This window comes from Gossypium arboreum, chromosome 8 (genome assembly GCF_025698485.1).
Source record: "Gossypium arboreum isolate Shixiya-1 chromosome 8, ASM2569848v2, whole genome shotgun sequence".
NCBI lineage: Eukaryota > Viridiplantae > Streptophyta > Magnoliopsida > Malvales > Malvaceae > Gossypium > Gossypium arboreum.
The window spans coordinates 114611573-114625098 of NC_069077.1; positions in this window are offsets into that span (position 1 = coordinate 114611573).

Here is a 13526-nt window from a genome sequence, read left to right on the forward strand (position 1 = left end):
GATTCACAGCCTTTTCTCACATATTTCTGAGCTAACATGAAGATATTACTGCCGTTAAACCATTTAGATCATTAGATTCAATCCGAATAATCTCATTGTTCTGACATCTCAAATCAATGGTCTTTCTTTTGCAGTTAACAACAGTATTGTGCAAAGTCAGCCAATCCATACCCAAAATTATATCGAACTCATCGAAGGGTAACAACATCAAATTAGGCAAAAAACATGAATCTCGAATCATCCATGGGCAATTCTTACACACTTTGTCAACCAAAATACACCGGCCTAGGGGGTTTGATACTCGAATTAAAAACTTAGTAGACTCAACAAGCAAAGTCTTACTAGATACTAATGTTTCACACACATAAGAATGAGTCGATCCAGGACCAATCAATGCAATAACACTAGTATCATAAAGAGTGAAAGTACCAGTAATAACATCTGGGGAAGAAGCCTCCTCGCGAGCTCGAATAGCATATGCTCTGGCAGGTGCACGAGCCTCAGATCGAACCGCTGTATCTTTTATCCCTCTCTGACTACCACTCACATTACCCGAATGTCTGGGTGGTCTGCCTCGTGCTGACATGTTACTCGGTTTCGCATTCTGAACAGTGTTTTGCTCGACTAACATCGGACAATCTCAGATGAAATGATCCATTGATCCACATTTAAAACATGGCTGATCATGCAATCTACAACTTCCAGAATGCTATTTGCCACAATCTTTACACTCGAGTCTGTTCTGCCGATCATTGCCAGCACTAGCAATCAAAGTAACTTGTGAACTCACAGGAGGTCGGTCTCGATCTCGTCTAGAAAAGTCCGAAGTAGCTTTATATCGACTAGAATCATCTCAAAACTTCTTCGATGTTGATTGAAATGTCTTGGTCGATGATCTTTTACGGAAATCTCTGGCTTCAAAATCAGTTTTTCTTTTCTCTTTCCGAAGCTCTTTGGCTTTGTAAGCTCGCTCAATAAGTACCACGAACTTTTTAATTTCAAGTATACCAACCAGCAATTTAATGTCTCCATTTAAACTATCTTCGAATATTTTACACATGATAGCTTCGGTTGAAACACATTCACGAGCATATCGACTAAGTCTCACAAATTTTTGCTCGTACTTGGTTACAGTCATACGACCCTATTTCAATTCTAGAAATTCATTGCGTTTCTGGTCGATAAATCTCTGGCTGATGTACTTCTTACGGAACTCCGCTTGAAAGAATTCCTAAGTCACTATTTCTTTCGAAACCACCGATGCTAGTGTATTTCACCAGTGATATGCAGCGTCTCGTAATAAAGATATGGCACACTTTAAACATTCATCTGGAGTACATGATAACCCGTCAAACACATGGATAGTATTATCGAGCCACAACTCGGCCCATTCGACATCATCATCATCATTAGCCTTAAATTCTTCGGCCCCGTGTTTTGTGATTTTATCTATAGGAGGCCTATTAAATCTCATCGGATCAATCATCGGAGGTACCACAGGTATCGGAGATGGATTATTCGGGGGTGAAGGTTGTTGTACAGCCAGATTAGTCCGAATATACTGAGTAAACCAATCATTCATCATTTGATAGAAAGCTTGCTTAGCCTCCCCCTCATGGCTATTCGAGATAGGTCAGATTCAACTGGCGCTGTCGCATGCGCAGGAGCAGGCGCTACACTCTCAACATCATCAACTACTGCTTTGTCGGGATCCATTTACTATATGAAAGCACATTTTTAAATGTCAGAAATCATCACACTATTGCAGTATAAATTTTGGCATGTATAGCTAAACTCACACACGCTAGTTAGTCCTAGAATTGACTAAACCGTAGCTCTAATACCAATAAAATGTAACAGCCCTAACCCGTATCTGTCGCCGGACTAGGGTTACAGGGCATTACAGTACAAAAACATAATTCCGAACTTTCACAAATTTATTTAAACATAGTGTATTATCATGAATCATTTATTCGTTAGCAAATATATATTTACATACACAAATACTTTCTTTTTATATATAACCAAACATCATTTGAATTCACAAACATATACATATATATGTGTACACATAATTATCATTTTGAAAAATGCATATAATTTCCATGGTGAACTATTACATAAATTCACTATTCAAATGGTCATTTATCAATGTTTCATTGATAAGCCTTATTAAACAAAACAATCTTAATAATTAATCATTATTTAACCTCATAACCAAATATAAAACTCATAAATTTTTCATGCAAACCGAACTAAATTGACCTATGCATAATCAAACATATGCATGTCTCATACTATGCATTATCAAATTTATATTAATCATGCTTAACCTTATAATCAAAACAAAATAGACTATTACCAAATATATTATTATACAAAACACTATTCATTTGGTAAATTTTCTTCCCTTAACCGAATAGGCAAATCCTTATCGTCATATTCCTTTCAACTTTATTACATCACAAACAAATATACATTCACACATGAAATCATGTATATACCTCTTATAAGTTACATATTCTAAACTGATCATTCAAATATATTTTATCCAAACCAAAACCTAAATTGAAACAAATAATTATATTATGAAATTTATATTTATAATCATTACATCAATCCAATTTCATATCTAACATCAATAAATCATTTTCAATCATACCATATATATATCAAATATTTCATTCGCATATAATATATAACATATCAACTAAAAGTAAACTCAATCCGTATCCAAGTATGAACGAATCTATCATGGAAATTAAGCCATTTTTGCATGGCTAAAGTTATACATATTCAAGGTCGATCAAAATACGACTTAGCCTATACATGCCAAAAGTTCGAAGATAAACTTTGAAAAATACTAAAAGTTGATGATAGTGTGGATGACTTCTATCACGATCCCCGAGCTCGTAACTTACAACCAAAATCTATAAAACAGAGTAACAAAAACACACAGAGTAAGCAAACTTAGCTTAGTAAGCCTTAAGCAAATTAAGCAACTCAATGAATAATCAAAACATTCAAACTAACCAAATTATATATGTAATATTATACTTCATCTTAATAAATTACCTTGGCCAAATGTTCACAATCAATTATATAATACCAGATAAATATTTCCTATAAGCCGACTATACAAGATCAAATCTTTCATCACATAGTCACTTACATATATGGGCAAATACACAAGATTCATTATATCTTCATATGTGGCTGAATATATGAGTTAAATAAAACATCACATATAACCTATAGTTCAAATTCAATATAACATCACTTATGGCTGAATATGCACATATAAGATAACTTCACATATAACCGAATATTCAAGTTCAATATAAGCTCACTTGTACTTACATTTTTGGCCGAATATATACAATGCAATTTAGCTCAATTTCACTTGCTCAATATCCACAATAACTTGAATTCTCATCATCTTAAACTTGAAAACAAATCACCAATATAAACCTGTTAGGCATAAGCCTGAATCACACATCGGCACAAGGCCTGCTAGACTTGAAGTCTAATATTTATTCACCGACACTAAGCCTGCTAGTTACAAAGCCCGATCAAAGTCACCAGTACAAGGCTTGCTAGGTTCAAGGCCCGAATATCGCAAATACAAAAATCATTCCACAACATTTCACATATATCAAATCATGTAATATTCCGTGTAACACATACACATTTTCAGAGGCTTCGATATCATTCAAATACAACTTAATCACATTAATTCATTTACATATATCATTCGGCTATCAACTAATACATTGTAAAATTTGAATAATCATAGTAAATCATTTTATGTTCAAAATAAACCATGTTTAATTTCTTAAAAACATACATTGGATATCGACGGACGTTACGAATCGACTATTTGACTATTTTTGTTTTTCCTCGATCTAAGTCTGATTTCCTTTGTTCTTGATCTATATAATTTCATATTAACCTCATTTAAATACAATTTCATTCAATTTAATCCAACAACACATAAATGGGAAAATTACCATTTTACCCCTGATTTTCATATTTTTACAAATTAGTCCTAATTGCATAAAACACAAATTACACAAAATCTCACTACAACATAGTTGAGCCAAATCTTCTATATACTCATACTAATCCATTTATTTCATTTATTTCACATTTTAGTCCCTCAATTTATTATTTTTGCAATTTAGTCCTAATTACTCAAAATCTCCAAAAACTCAAATACAAAACATGTTAATCTAAAACATATTTTTAATATTTCATCATCAAACAACTTAAAACACAAATATTCATCAATGGCATAACTCAAAATATGCATCAAAATCAAAAATTGAAACATGTGTCGGATAGTATTCGAAGCAACGATTTCAAAAACGTAAAAATTATCAAAAAACCGAACAAAAACTAACCTTGAATCAAGCTTCCAAAGTGCCGAATACCCTAAGCTAAATTTTCGTTCTTTCTTTCTCAAGTTTCGGCAAAAACAAGTATGAATGCATGGCTTTCTTTTCTTTTTTTTTTAATATATTATATGTTAACTTTTAACATATTTTACCTATTTAACCTTATAATAATTATAACATAATCATATACAACAAGGGTACATTCGGCCATCACTTATATAGTGGACTATTTGTAACATAAATACTCCATATTAAAAAGCCACTGTCAATTCAACCTTTATAATTTAGACTATCAAGTTTTCAACTTACACAATTAAGTCCTTTTATCAAATTAAGCACACAAACAATCAAATTTTTGTACAAAATTTTCACACATGCAAATTCACATATAATAAACATGAAAAATAATATTTAAATATTTTTTTGACTCAGATTCGTGGTTCCGAAACCACCATTTCGATTAGGGTCTAAATTGGACTGTTACAACGAGATTACAGATAGTATTCAATAGTGAAAATGATTCTACGAATGCATTTGATGATATAATTGAGAGGTGTAAAAGCTCGGTTAAACTTTAGGAATAGTTTTGATGCTAATGACATGTCATTAGGCTATGATGTTGGCTTCGGGCCATGATATCGGCACATCTAGTACGTATAATACCTTAATTTGGCTACAGGTCATGGTATAGGTATTTAGAGAGGAGTTACCTTGATTTGGATACGGGCCATGGTATAGGTACTCTGGGATAAGTTACCTTGATTTGGCTATGGGGCATGGTATAGGTACTTATCGATTGTGATCTTTGAATATTTGATTTCAATTTTGAATGGTTCAACGGGTAAAGAATGACGTAGTTGAGAAAGAGGTTAGTACAAGATGGTACATGTATATATGAAACCTATTCAAGTATTATATTGAGAAAGTTCAATGAGATTATATTGGATCATGTTTTGAGACATGAGAAAGGTTTGTAGTTAATGTGATCTCGATTTGGTAATGTGAAAATGGTTGAATTACATTTATTTGATGAATTGAGTTAATCACTTACGAGCTTACTAAGCTATGAAGCTTATTGTATGTTATTTTTCAATGTTTTATAGATCATCGAGAAGCTAACTCAGACTCGGGGATCATCGGGAAATGTCATCACACTATCAATCAACTCGTTAGTACTTTTGAGGCTTTGTATATATGATATATGGCATGTATAGGCTAGTGTCATTTTGGTATGTTTTGAGTTATGATATTAGCGCTTGTAAATGTGGTATGTATAGCCATTTAAGTTGGCTTGAATTATATGTTTGGTAAGTGTTAAATGTGATGTATATAATGTTTTATTTGTTGGTTTGATTTGAGATGATGATATGGTATGTTATATGATTTGGATTAGAGGATAAGTTGATGAGTAAATGCAATTATAAGTTATGCAAGATTTTTGATGATTTTGGCACATTGATTTGGTATGCTTTGGTTGTGGAATTGAGTAATGAATTGGATGGAATTTGTGACAGCCCGATTTAGGGCCTAAACAGAATAGTGGTTTCGAAACCAAAAATTTCAGATATAACTAATTATTTTATAATTATTTTTAGGTCTATGATGTGGTTTTATGATTGTTTGAAAATTTCGTGAAGAAATTTTATGCCTAAAGTGTCCAATTTGAAATTAGGGACTAAATTGAATAAGTTGCAAAACCTGAATTCTAGAAGCTTTTAGCATGAAATTACTTTATAATATTAATTATAAGTCCTTAAATAGAAATTTGACCAATTTATATGATTTTGGAAAAAAATGGGCTTACATGGATAAAAATTGAAAGTTTAGTAAAAAGGGCATTTTGGTCATTTAGTTAATAAATGAATTAAAAAGGGAAGAATCAAGCAAAAATTTGCTCATCTTATTCATTAGGCCAAAATTTCAAGGGTTCTCCATAGCTAGGGTTTCTTTCAAGCTTCCAAGCTTCATAGTAAGTGATTCCAAGCCACGTTTTTAATGTTCTTTACGTTTTTTGAGTCCCGGTAACTTGATTTCTAGCAATAATTTAACCTAGGGTTTATATTTGGAAAAATACCCATAGGTCAAATGTGTTTATTTTGAAGTTTTATGATAGAATATGAAGCTTTAAATTGTGTTAAACAACCTTTGCTAAGCGATTTTACGTAAAAACGAGTAAAACGACATAATCGGTAAACATACCTAATGTTGATAAGTACATGTTAGAGTGTGAATTTGATGTTGCTATAGAAAGGAAAAATGATAAACATGTCATAAAACATAAGAAAATAGGATGAAGTTTAATTTCTGAGCCTAGGGGCAAAATTGTAATTTTGTGAAACTTTAGGGGTAAAATTGTAATTTTTGCCATAGCATGTTTTTGGAGTAATTGGAATAATGTGAGACATTAATAAGTCAAATGTGTTATTATAGATCAAGAAAGACGTGGAATCGACCTTGATGGGGGAAAAGAAAAGATTTTGGACCAAATTGCAATATTTCTATATTTTGCACCGAGGTAAGTTTGTACGTAAATAATTTATCGATTCTTATTATTTTATTATATTTTGTTATCATATGAAATGTGGCTGCCTATAGAATGATTATTTGTTGTAAATTGCAAATTGAAAAAGGACTATGAATAAATTGTAACATGTTGGAAAGTGAGGAATTTCCCGGTTGAGCCTTCAGAATAGAAACGATACGAATGATCTATTGTGTGGTCACGTGTGTAGTACTTAGTACAGGCTACTACATGTACCAGATTATTGGTCGCATGTGTAGTACTAAGAGCAGGCTACTCTGTGTACCCGATAACTTCGATCACGTGTGTAGTACTAAGTGCAGGCTACTACGTGTATTAGATGGTTAGGTCACGTGTGTAGTACTAAGTGCAAGCTACTACGTGTACCGGATAATTGGTAGCATGTGTAGTACTAAGTGCAGGCTACTATGCATACCAGATAACTTTGGCTACAAGTGTGAAAATATGTGCAAGCAACTGAGTATCAGTTATTATTCCGAAGAGTTCAACGGGAAAATCAATTAAGTAAAAATACATGTGAACATGATTATATGATGAATAAGTGCAGGTATATGTTTAAGAAAATTTTGAGCAATATGCTCGATATTTGAGTGAACTTCGATAAGATAGAATGGATTAAGTAAAATTATGTAAGAGTGAATTTTAGTAGTAAAACAGTGTTGGACAGCAGCAGTTGTGTAACTTTGAAAATTCACCAAAAATTTTTTATGTTGAATTAAATTTCAAATAAATTATGTAATTAAAGCTTAATGAGTCTATTTTTATATAAAAGAAATGGGGGGAGAAAAAGAGTTATATATTATGTGATATTCTAATTTTTGTGAGATAGTGTTAGAATGAATTCAAGATCCCCTATTCTGACTTGGAAAAATTGTTAAAAATTGTAGAAAAATAATTATGGGTTATAATTTATATTATTAAAATTCTTAATGAGTCTACTTTCAGGAGAAAGAGACAAGAATATTATCTGAGTCTCGTAATATGAGATAATTAAATTTTAGTGAAGAAAGGTTGAAGCTATCTAACAGTGAAACAGGGGAGATTTTGAATAATAAACTGTACTTATTGTCTAAACAAAAAAATTTGAAAATCTTATGGTGGAAATATATATAAGTCTAGTTCTTGGGAATATTACAGATCTTAATTTGGAGTTTTTTAACTCCAGATATAAATGATTTAGTGACTATAACTCAAGAAATCAGCTTAACCAGAACATGTGTAAATGTACAATTGGGTTAGTTTTACTATGGAAAGCATGTTAGTAAAGTGCTTATTATTTTCATGTGAGCTTAATAAGCGTAAAGCTTACCCCCACTTTTCCATTTCTTTTAGTGTTGTCAGGTTAGCTCAGGGTTGGAGATCGTCGGAGGCAGCATCACACTATCAAGCCAACACCTTGAGAGTATAAACACATATGCTAGAATTATCGAGTGAGTGGCATGTATAGGGACCTAGTTTTATAAAATGTGTGTTATAGGCTTCAAAGGCCTATATAAGGGACAATATGCATGTGTTTAAGATGTTTTAATTTTGGACAAATTTTTTGTGGCCCGATTTTGCATGTTGTAAATGTTTAAGTCCGATAACGCATCGAACCCTATCCCGGCGTTAGATACGGGTGAAGGGTGTTACAAAAAGAGTGTAAACACGAGTATGAGTGCCATTGACTCATTCTTTCTGAGTGAACGTGAGACTTTGTTGTGAGGTTTTATTTTTCTATGTCTAGAAGTCCAAAACGTAATATTGCGGAAAATTCACCAAATTTGTTTTTTATTGAGGGGTGTTACAAAAATAATTATGGGTTATAATTTATATCGCCAGAATATTTGATGAGTATACTTTTAATAGAAACAAATGGGAACATTATCTGAGTTTTGTACTATGAGATATTTAATTTTTAGTAAGAAGAGGTCGGAACTATCAGATAGTGAAATAGAGGAAACTTTAATGAATAAACTGTACTAATTGGCTTAACCAAAAATTCTAAAATTTTTCTGGTAAGAAATCATATGAGTCTAGTTTTTGGGAAAATTAACGGATTTAAATTCAGAGTTCCCTAACTCCAGATATAAATGATTTAGTGACAGTTACTTAAGAAAATAGTTTGACCTAAACATGAGATTATGTATTATTATGATTGTTTTATTTTGAGAAATATGTTGATAAATTGTGTATCACTTATGTACTTACTTACTAAGCTTTACGCTTACTCTCTTTTTTTCTCTTGTCTTATAGTGTCACTAGGCTAGCTCGAGATTCGGAGATTGTCAGAGATCCATCCGCACTATCAATACTTTTTGGTATTTTGTAAACATTATTTTGGAGTTATGGCATGTATAGATGACTTGGTTTTTTTGTTATATGTCATAACTAAATTGGCCTAAAATGTTGTTATTCAAAATTTAATAGTTCATTTTGTATATGCTCGTTGATGTTAACTAATATTGTTCAGGTTATAGGACATGGAAATGTATGTTTTTTTAAAAACAAATTCTATGTCTTGATTTCATACGTTTGCATGTATTATGTTCCGGTAATGTCTCGTACCTTGTTCCGGCTTAGAACACGGGTAAGGGGTGTTACATTTTTATTGGTATTAGAGCCAAGGTTTAGGCGGTTCTCGAATCTATATACTATGTGTGGAAGTCTATCTATACATGCCATAAATATATTGTCATAGTGTGATGAATCCTGACAATTTAAATTGTGTTTTCATATAGTAAATGGATCCCGACCGAGCTGTAGTTGATGATGTAGAAAGTAATGCGCTGGCTCCCACACAAGGGACTGCGCCAGCTGAGAGTAGGCCTGAAACACATGATCAGGGAGATGGGGCTCGGGAAGCCTTTCTCCGTATGATGAGTAATTGGTATACAGAATTTGTTCGAGCAAATCCGAATGCTCAGCCTCCTCCACCCCCTCCTATTCCCCAACCGGTTCCCGTAGTTCCTCAAGGTGCCGAAATGGTAAGATTGAGCAAGTCCCCAGTTGATAAAATTCGAAAGCAAGGGGTTGAAGAATTCAGGGCTAATATAGATGATGATCCCGAGAAAGCAGAGTTTAGGCTTGAGAATTGTATCAGGGTATTTGATGAGCTCTCTTGCACTCCCGAAGCATGTTTAAAATGTGCTATATCTTTACTAAGAGATTTAGCATATCATTGGTAGAAGACATTGGTATCTGTGGTTCCGAAAGAAAGAGTTACATGAGATTTTTTCCAAGAGGAGTTTAGAAAAAAATACATAAGCCAGTGGTTCATTGATCAAAAATGGAAAGAGTTCCTCGAGCTGAAGCAAGGTAAAATGTTTGTGGCAGAATATGAACGTGAATTTGTTAGACTTAGCAAGTATGCCCAGGAGTGTGTGTCTACCAAAGCTTTTATGTGTAAGAGGTTCGAGGATGGGTTAAATGATGACATCAGGCTATTAGTTGGGATCTTAGAGTTGAAAGAGTTTGTAGTATTGGTCAATCGAGCTTGTAAAGCTAAAGAACTGAACAACGAAAAGAGAAAAGTTGTGAGTGATGCTAGAGATGCAAGAAAGAGGCCAAGGAGTAAGTCATTCGCCAATGAGTAAGTCATTCCAATCCCAATCAAAGAAGTCTAAAGAAATGAATCCTCGATTAACTGTTTCAGCTAGATATCCACACCGAAATCATGGGAGATCATATTCAGGTTCTAAAGCTCAAGCTACTTCAATGGCAAGTGTGGGTAATGTGAGATCTAATAGACTCGAGTGTCAGTATTGTGGTAAGCAACATTTTGGTGAGTGTTGGGTGATTAGCCGGGCTTGTTTCAAGTGTGGTTCTCAAGAACATTATATTAAGGATTGTCCAAAAAGGGTTGAAGAAGAAAAATTTCCGAGAGTCAGACAGACTAGTGCTGCTAATAGAGGTAGACCTCTGAGAAATACTGGAAGTGAAACCAGCAGTAGAAATGTGACGAAGAATTCAACTGGGAGACTAGAAGCTAGTGCACCTGCTAGAGCTTATGCCATACGTGCTCGTGAAGAGGCTTCATCTCCCGATGTGATCACCAGTTCTCTTCATGATACTATTGTTATTGCATTGATTGATCCCGGATCTACTCATTCTTATGTTTGTGCGAATTTTGGTATCTAGTAAGAGCTTGCCTGTAGAATTTACTGAATTTGTGATTAAAGTGTCAAACCCTTTAGGCAAATATGTGTCAGTAGACAGGGTTTGCAAAAGTTGTCCTTTAATGATTCAAGGTCACTGCTTTCTGGCTAATCTAATGTTGTTACCATTTGATGAGTTTGATGTTATTCTGGGTATGGACTAGTTGACATTACATGATGCCAGAGTAAATTGCAGACAGAAAACCCTTGAGTTGAAATGTGGAAATGGTGAAATTCTTTTGGTTGAAACAGATGAATCAAATAAATTGCCTATGGTGATTTTGTACACGTCTGCTCAGCGATATATAAGAAAGGGGTGTGAAGCTTATCTTGCATATGTATTGAATACTAAGATGTTTGAGTCGAAGCTCGAATCAGTACCGGTAGTCTGTGAATTCCCGGATGTATTTCTAGAATAATTGCCTGGGTTGCCTCTGATCAGAGAGGTAGAGTTTACCATTGATTTGTTACCTGAAACTGCACCAATTTCAATTTCTCCGTACAGAATGGCTCCGACTAAAATGAAAGAATTAAAGGCTCAGTTGCAAGAGTTAACAAATAAGGGTTTTGTGAGACTGAGTTTCTCTCGCTGGGTGCTCCTGTGTTGTTTGTAAACAAAAAGGACGGATCTATGAGACTTTGTATTGACTATCGACAGCTCAACAAGGTGACTATAAAGAACAAGTATCCGTTGCCGAGAACTGATGATTTGTTCGACCAGTTGAAAGGGGCAACAGTGTTTTCAAAGATCAATTTGAGATTCGATTACTATCAGTTCAGAGTTAAAGAGTCGGATGTGCCAAAAACCGCTTTCAGGACGAGGTATGGACACTATGAATTTCTTGTGATGCCTTTCGGTTTAACTAATGTTCCGGCTATCTTTATGGATTTGATGAACCGAATCTTTCAGCCATACTTGGATAGGTTTGTGGTTGTGTTCATAGATGATATTCTGATTTATTCACGAGATGAGTCCGAGCATGCTGAAGACTTAAAAACAGTATTACAGATTTTAAGAGAAAAGAAATTGTTTGCTAAATTCAGTAAAAGTGAATTTTGGCTTCATGAAGTCAGATTTTTGGGTCATATAGTTCGGGTGATGGCATTCGGGTCGATCCGAGCAAAGTTTCGGCAATTGTTGATTAGGAACTGCCAAAGGATATATCTGAGGTTAGAAGCTTTTTGGGCTTAGCTGGATATTATCGATGCTTTGTCGAGGGATTTTCAATGATTGCCTCTCCTATGACTAAGTTGCTGCAAAAGAATGTTAAGTTCGATTGGACTAAAGAGTGTCAACAAAGTTTTGAGAAGTTGAAAGCGCGGTTGACCGAAGCATCAGTGTTAGTGCAACCCGATTCGGGAAAAAAGTTTATGATCTATAGTGATGTGTCATTAATTGGTCTTGGATGTGTGTTGATGCAAGAAGGTGAAGTGGTAGCTTATGCCTCAAGACAGTTGAAATCGCATGAGAAGAATTATCCGACGCACGATTTGGAATTGGCTACCATTATCTTTGCTTTGAAGATTTGGCGTCATTATTTGTATGGTGAAAAATACCGAATCTTTACTAATCATAAAAGTTTGAAATATCTAATGAATCAAAAGGATTTGAATTTACGACAACGGAGATGGCTTGAACTATTGAAAGATTATGAACTAATAATGAATCATCCCGGGAAAGCAAATGTAGTCGCAGATGCCTTGAGTAGAAAATCCTTAGTTGCTTTGAGAGCTATGGGTACAAATTTGGCTATGTCTGATGATGGTTCGATTTTGGACGAGTTGAGGGCTAGGCCGTTATTTCTTCAGCAAATTTGTGAAGCTCAGAAGAATGACAGTGAATTGCAAGCCAAGTGAGCTCAGTGTGAATCGGGTTGTAAATCAGTTTTTTGAATCGGACCTGATGATTGCTTAATATTCCGGGAACGAGTATGTGTACCGAAAGATACTGAATTGATTCAAAAGATTTTACATGAGGCACACAGTGGTTGTTTGTCAGTTCATCCCAGTAGTACGAAAATGTACAATGACTTGAAGAAAGTATATTGGTGGAATGGTTTGAAAAGAGATATTTCTGAGTTTGTATCGAGATGCTTAATTTGTCAGCAATTGAAAGCTGAACACCAAGTACCTTCAGGTTTACTTCACGTAGTGATGGTTTTCGAAGGGAAATGGGACAGAATCACGATGGATTTTATTACAGGTTTGCCTCTGACTCCGAAAAAGAAAAATGTCATCTGGGTTGTGGTTGATAGATTAACAAAATCGGCTCACTTTATACCAGTACGTACCGGTTACTCACTTGATAAGTTGGCTAAATTATATATTTATGAAATTGTGAGATAACACAGACTACCTATGTCTATTATTTCAGATAGAGATCCGAGATTTACTTCAAGGTTTTGAAAAAAGTTGCAAGAAGATTTGGGTACAAAATTGAATTTTAGTACT